Raw genomic sequence first — 7,475 nt, 5'->3', positions numbered from 1 at the left:
GCATGAGAGCAGGATGGTGTGTTGAAATGGCAAGCGACAGGGAGGTCTGGGTCTCATGCCCACATGTCCATCCTTGGCCTGCTACAATGTTCCAGTGAAGCTCAACGCAAACTGGAGGAACAGCACCTCATCTTCCAACTAGGCACTTTACAGCCTGCCGGACTTAATATTGAGTTCAACAACTTCAGATCATGAACTCTCTCCTCCATCCTCACCCCCTTTCCGATCCCCCTTTTTCTAATTATTTATATTTTTAAAATATATTTTTCTTTTCCCACCTATTTCCATTATTTTTAAATGTATTCCCATCCATTGTTTCATCTCCATCTTTTAGCCAATTTCGATCCCTTCCCCCCACCCCACCCCCACTAGGGCAATCTGTCACTTGCTCATCCTGCTTTCTACCCTTAATGTCACCATTATCACATTTCTTAGCTAATATCACCACCGTCAACAACCCTTTGTCCTTTTGTCTATGACATCTTTGGCAATCTCTTCTTTGCCTTTACCTATCACTGGCCCTCTATCCAGCTCTACCTGTCCCACCCCCCTCAACCAGCTTATATTTCACCTCATTTCTATTTATCCTCAGTTCTGATGAAGAGTCATACGGACTCGAAACGTTAACTGTATTCCTCTTCCCAGATGCTGTCGGACCTGCTGAGTTTTTCCAGCTATTTTTATTTTTACTTTAAACTCATTCTAGGTTTGGCTCAGTGGTTAGCACTTTCTCCTGCAAGTCCCATTCCAGAAGCTAAGAACACAAAATCCAGACCAAATCTTCAGTTCAGTACTGCAGGGGGGCTGCACTGTTGGAAGTGATTACTTTTGGATGAGACGTTAAACGGAGTCCGGATTGACCTGCTCAGATGAATTTTTAAAAATGTCCCATGGCACCTATTTTGAAGAGGAGGAGAGGAGTTCTCTCATGTTCTGGCCAATACTTATTCCTCAACCAACATCACTGAAAAACAGATTAACTGGTCGTCACCATATTGCTGTTTGTGGGACAGAAACAAAAAATGCTGGAAAAACTCAGCAGGTCTGACAGCATCTGTGGAGAGAAAGACAGAGTTAATGTTTCGAGTCAGCATGACTCTCCTTCAGAGCTAAAGGGAAGTAGAAATGTGATGAAATATATACTGTTTAAATGGGGTGGAATAGGTGAAGCTGGATAGAAGGACAACGATAGGTGGAGGCAAAGGAGAGATTGCAAAAGATGTCATAAACTAAAGGTCAAAGGGTTGTTAATAGTTGTGGTACAGGCTAAAGGAGGTGCTAATGGTGACATTAAAAGTGGAAAGCAGAATGTGATAATGGCCGGACCAGGGTAGGCACTCTGGAAAGTGACAGGTGGCCCTAATGGAGGTGAGGTGAGGGGGGAGGGGACGGTGGTGGTGGTGGGAAAAAAGATCGAAAATAGGCTAAAAGCTGAGGATAAAACAATGATTGCACTTCTAAAGTACTTAAGTGGCTGTAAAGCTTTTTGGGCAATCCTGATGTTGTGAAAAACACCATAGGAATGCAAGTTCTTTCTTTTACTAACAACGTCTCAAAATTTACATCACAATCGCGATTGGTTTTAGGCCAGTTTAGTTTAACACAAAGCAAATCTATAATCTATCTTTTAAAATACATGAGGTGGTTTCTCTTTGCTTATCTGCTGTTGGAGACAGAGTATTGCTTCCATCCAGTTTTACTATGACGCTGCTGTATAAAAGAAGGGAAATCTGTGCCTGTCATAGTGTCCAGGACTCAAATGCTGTTGAATTCTATAATTTCCTGTTGAAAATATTTTAAAATGTGAGCCTTCATCAAAATTAGGGTTCAAAATATAAAGGTTAAGGTGTGATTTAATTGAGGTGTTCAAGATGATCAAAGGAATTGTTAAGGTAGATAAAGAGAAACCATTTTCTCTGGTAGAGGAACCCACTACTGGGGGGCATAACCTTCAAGGGTGAAGTCAGGAAGCAATTCTCTACTCAAAGGGCAGTGGAAATCAGGAACTCTCTACCTTAAAAACCTGTTGAGGTTTAGGGTCAACTGAAAATTTCAAAATATTTGTTAGACAAGGTTGAGTTGAGATATAGTTCAGCTGTTATCTCACTGAATTGCGGAACAGGCTCAAGGCACTGAATGACCTACCCCTGTTTCAATGTTCATAAATTTATATGGGGTTTTGTTAGTGCAGATAGAGAGACACTGACTGATCCCATTGTTATTATTATTTGTCAGATCTGAATATTTGCAGCATTTTCTGTTTTTATTTTAAATTTCCAGCAGCCACAGTATTTTGCATCTGCATCCCTAAAAATAGATCATGTTGTCATTCAAGGAGGACCTTGCTGTGTGCAGCTTGGTTGCTATGTTTCTCTACGTAACAACAGGGTCCTCACTTGAAAAATAATCCATTAATTTTGAAATGCTATTGGGCATTCTGAGGAGGTGCTATTAATTCTAGTTATTTATTTTCCGCTTAGACACTCAATAGCCTACAAATGGTATATAAGATTTGCAAACTATGAATCTGCGATTTTATGTTGCAATTACTAGATTGCCCTGACCAGTATGAATCTCAGAGCTGCAATAGACTGACTATTCCGTGCTGTATGATTTAATGTATATGATGGTAAGACTTATTTCTATGTATACAGATTACACAATTCTTCATTATAATGACAACAATTTACGTTTATATAGTGCCTTTATGCAATAAAAGGACTTCACAGGAGGGCTATAAAGCAAAATTTAACACTGAGCCACATAAGGAGATATTAAGACAGATGACTGAACGCTTGGCCAGAGGTAAGTTTTAAGGAGTGCTTTAAAGGAAGAAAGGTAAAGAGTCAGAGAGGTTTAGGGAGAGAATTTCAGAGAGTAGGGCCTTGGTAGCTAAAGTTATAGTCACCAATGGTGCAGCAATTAAAATTGGGGATTCTAAAGAGGCCAGAATTAGTTGATCACATACAATCACTATCTGTGCTATAATTTCCCATTGCACTGTTGTAATACCCTGGAGCATACTTACTTAATACATTGATTTTATTTTTATTTATGCCCCTCCTTATACCTCTCCATAAAGATTCAGCTTACTAAATAATTAAAATTTTGTCTGCTGTCCAGTTAAATCAGTAAAATATTCTTGAGACAACACAGGAGGACCAATCTCTGTTCAGTATAGGATCTAACGATGATGAGCTCCAAGCACACAAAGTAAGTCTGGTACACATATAGCTTTGTTCAATGATAAACTGCAACTTTATTCCTTTCACCGCCCCCACCATACACACCATATAGTTAAAAGTCTTGTTTTGATGCAATTTCCATATTTTATGTAGAATAACTGACAGTTAGGAGGTGAATTACAGAGCTGTTTGCAGACATGTCATTTCAAATGGACCTTTGAAAATAATAGGAGTTGCCCAGTTCTGAATTGAAAGTTAAATAAACAACAGCAAGCTTTGGCATTTCAAATAAAACATTTTGTATTAAATTAGATGAGATAGTTACTTTAACAACACTGAAAAACCTCCTGGTCTACTAAGTCTGTAGTGGGAGACATATTCAATAAAATGAGAGGTGCCGACATTTCACATTTTGCTCGTTGGTGAGGGGATCACAATAATGTGCATGATTTTGCTACATCAGATTGTTTGTAACAAGGGTCTTTAATTATCATGTCAATGTGCAGCACTTAGCCTTTGCGTTCCAAGATAAGAGGGTGGCTGGTTGTGGTGGGAGGACAGCCAAGGTTCTCATCCACAATTGCTAACCAGTGACCCCCTCCTTATCATCCTCCCAACTAAAAAGTATCTATGTGAGACTGTGATGTCCACCCCGCCGGACAAATAATCTGACGACGGATAATATCCAAGTTGTGTGTTAAGAGTACATCAATTGATCAAAATATCAAAGAGCTACGGGCACACATTGAACACTATCCCAGCAACAGTCAAAAACTTCAAGAAGGCAAAGCAAATGGGAAAAATAACTATTCCAGGATGTGGCTTCATCCCACTCATCCATCAATCAGTAAAATTGCAGCAATGACGTTGCTCAGCAGGTGCAATAAGACCTCAAGCATGTGACAACGAGCTTTAAGTATTTTTTAATTCCCTTGGTTGCCCCCAGCATAAATACTAGACATGAAATGCAAATAACATTGGGGCAAGGATCAAAATTCCAAAAAGTTTAGGCTACCAAAATTTTTTTATTCTTTCATAGGATGTAGGTGACACTGGCTCAGCCAGTATTTATTGCCCATCCCTAATTGCCCTTGAGAAGTTGATAGTGAGCCACCTTCTTGAACTGCTACAGTCTATGTGGTATCAGTACACCCACTGTACTATTAGGGAAGGAGTTCCAGGATTTTGACCCAGCGGCAGTGAAGGAATAGCAGATATATTTCCAAGTCAGGATGGTGAGCGGCTTGGAGGGGAACTTCCAGTTGGTGGTGTTCCCATATTCCTCAAACTACCAATTTACGAATATCAGTGGTCCAGTTAATAAATTGTTGGACATTAAGAATGGTTCCAATTTCTTCAGGCCAAAAAAGTTAACATATGTTGATTATCTTATTATTCTCTGCTCTGTGGCAAGGCTTGAAGCATAACTAGGTGGATGCTCATGAGTTGTTAATGGCCTGAATACTCTAAGCAGCGGCAAAGCTGAGCGCATTACTGCTGTGCACAAAGATTCTCTTCACCGGATGCCGCTGTCCATTTCTTCCAGGATTTTCCGATCCTGGCTGTCAAAGAAATGCTCACCAGAGGTGCCCCCAGAGAGCTCCCTCGGATTGGAATAGATCTGGGGGAAGACAGTACACGCCACTTTTACGGCACTAGGTGCCATATTCTGTCTAGTAAGTTTAAAGTTCCAGTCTTTTAACGAATGTTAGTGAATGGGTGAGTGAATAGGTAGTTGGGTGGGTGAGGTGGGCTGGTATGGAGGTAGATAGGTGGGTGAGCAGAGGAGTGGTTGACAGGGTAGGTCGGTAGCTGGCTGAGTGGGTAGGGTTGGTAGGTGGGTGAGGTGGATAGATGGGTGACTGGGTACTTGGGTGAGGTGGATAGCTAGAGAGATAGGTGCGTGTGTAAGGTGGGTAGGCAGGTAGTTGGGTGGGTGGGGGAGTGTAGTCAGGTGGTCGAGGAGTAGTCGGGTCAGGTTGAGGGTAGTCAGGTGGTTGGAGGGTAGTCAGGCCTAGTTGGGGGGTGGGGCTAGTAGGGTCAGGGTTGGAGTTGGGTGGTCGAGAGATAGTCGGCTTGGGGGTATTTGGGATGGGGTTGGTCAGTTATGGAGTTACCCAGGTGTTAGGCCAGGTTTTAATCCCTCTAACATTTCCTGGATATACAGATAAGTCATGCGGATCTCTCCCAAGTCTCCAGCTCTAGCTCAGAGTCAGAGACATTCACGCAGGGTCCTGGGGAGCATGGGAATTTCCCATTGGAAGTTTAAACTTCCTGGGCAATTCCCACATAGGTCCACACATCAGGGCTTCCTCAGGGTCCTAATGTGCCACCTTCAATCGTATGTCTGGTCTCCGACGATCTGGAGACCAGATGAGTTTAAATAAAAAGGGGAAAGTTGAACCATTCAATTATGATCATTAGCTTTCCACCTGCCTTCCTCATTAATGCTTGCTGTTATAAGTTCCATGTCATATGCCCAGGGGTGCATTTCTCTATGGGGACAATTTAAGATTTCCTACTTAGTCTTTGATATTTCTGAGTGGGCTCATTTTAGTAACTTGTTGTAGTAATTATGGTTTTATTTAGTGTATCATGTACCCTTAAGAATAATACTTGTTAGGGAAGATCACATGATCTATAGTAACCAATAGGAGAATAGTGTGGGCTACCTCAGCAGTCAATGCAGAGATAGAGTTGGAGTTGAAAGCACACGTGTAGTTGTTGCTGAGTATATTGTAAATAAACTTAATGTTTCCACTCAAGAAGTGTCTGCAGATCAACAGTATCACTAATAGTACAACTCGGCCCCCTACAAGATTTGTCAATCAAAAATACTAGTACTGTGTTTGGAATTTAGAGCCTTCTAATCTCCAACGTACTTTTGAAATTGAGGGGGTTGGTTTCCCTCCCACTTGCCTTTCTGGAAACCAAATTCTTCACTTGTGGGAAAGTTGCTAAGTGTTAGCCATGTGGTCCTACAGGGAGAATTTGAACTACACCTGGCGTGTGTGTGTGTGTGTGTGTGTGTGCGCGCGCGCGCGTGCGCGCGCATGTGCGCGTACTGTGTACACAACGCTCAGTGTTGTAACCAGAGCTCAGTCCAAGATTATCTCAACAAAATAAAACAAGTTGTTGAAGACTTCAACAAAAAGGCAAAATACAGCGGATGTTCAAAATCTGAATTATTGTTGAAGAATTCATTCAGCTTGAAGCAGCAATATTTCACAGTAAAGCTAGCAAGGTCACTTCAGGGTAACAGTATTTGCTTTGCAATACAAGGCTGTCACAATTTAGAGCCAAATTAAAAATAATGATGTGATTGAGGGGAGAAAAAAGCTAGTCCCTCTGTGTGACAAGCTCTTGCAGCATTGAGCTGGCTTTCCCTTCCAATTACTTTGCAAACGCATCTACACTGTCATTCCATAACGCAACAGGATCCTTTTGCATCCTATTCCTTTTTTTAATATGCACAGCCCAACTTTGACTCAGTAACCAGCATTAAATTCCTAGCAGCTCAGGGCATTTGCCAATGGTGAAACTCCAGGGCCTGAATCTTCTGTTCAGGGTTGGAACCCCAACTTCTGACTCTGATTAGACAAAAAATACACACTTACCTTCCTCCGATTTTTCAGGGCAATCTTCCAATGGAGGATCCTACAAAACTGCAGGAAACCTTGGAGGGAGTAATGGAGAGAATCCGCACAGAAACCATGCCCTAAATTTACGGCCTTTTTATGGCACTGCCATATTCTGGTAAGAGCTTAAATGTCCCAAAGCATCTTTGTGAAGCTACGGAGAGAAGGTGAGTGGGTAAGGGGTAGGGCAACAGTTGGATAGGGTGGCAGGTTTGGGGGTGGTCAGGTCAGAAGGGATTGTTAGATGGGTGGGTGAGTCAGGTGGTGGGGGCCAGTCAGGTCATGCCGGAGGAAGTTGGAGGTTCAGGGAATCAGGTCGGTGGGTAGTCAGGTGGTGGGGCTAATCAGGTTGGGTTGTGGGGACGGGGGACGGGGTTGGGGGGGGGGAAGAGATGTCAGTTGTATAGTTACCCAGGAGTTAGACGAGGTTTTTTTCTGTCTAACATTTCCTGAGTAACTATCTAGGTAATTTGGAACTATCCGAAGTTTCCAACTCTAACTCCAGGGGAGCAAGGGAAATGCCCATCAGAAGTTCAAACTTCCTGTGCAATTCCCACAGAGTCCTTGCATTGGGACTTCTGAGGGGTCCTGTAGCACATCTTCTTGGGTACGACTGGTCTCTGACCATCCAGAGATCTGGGTCCATGTTTCT

This window comes from Cetorhinus maximus, chromosome 15, assembly GCF_964194155.1.
Source record: "Cetorhinus maximus chromosome 15, sCetMax3.hap1.1, whole genome shotgun sequence".
NCBI lineage: Eukaryota > Metazoa > Chordata > Chondrichthyes > Lamniformes > Cetorhinidae > Cetorhinus > Cetorhinus maximus.
Note: the sequence above shows the minus strand (reverse complement) of the source record.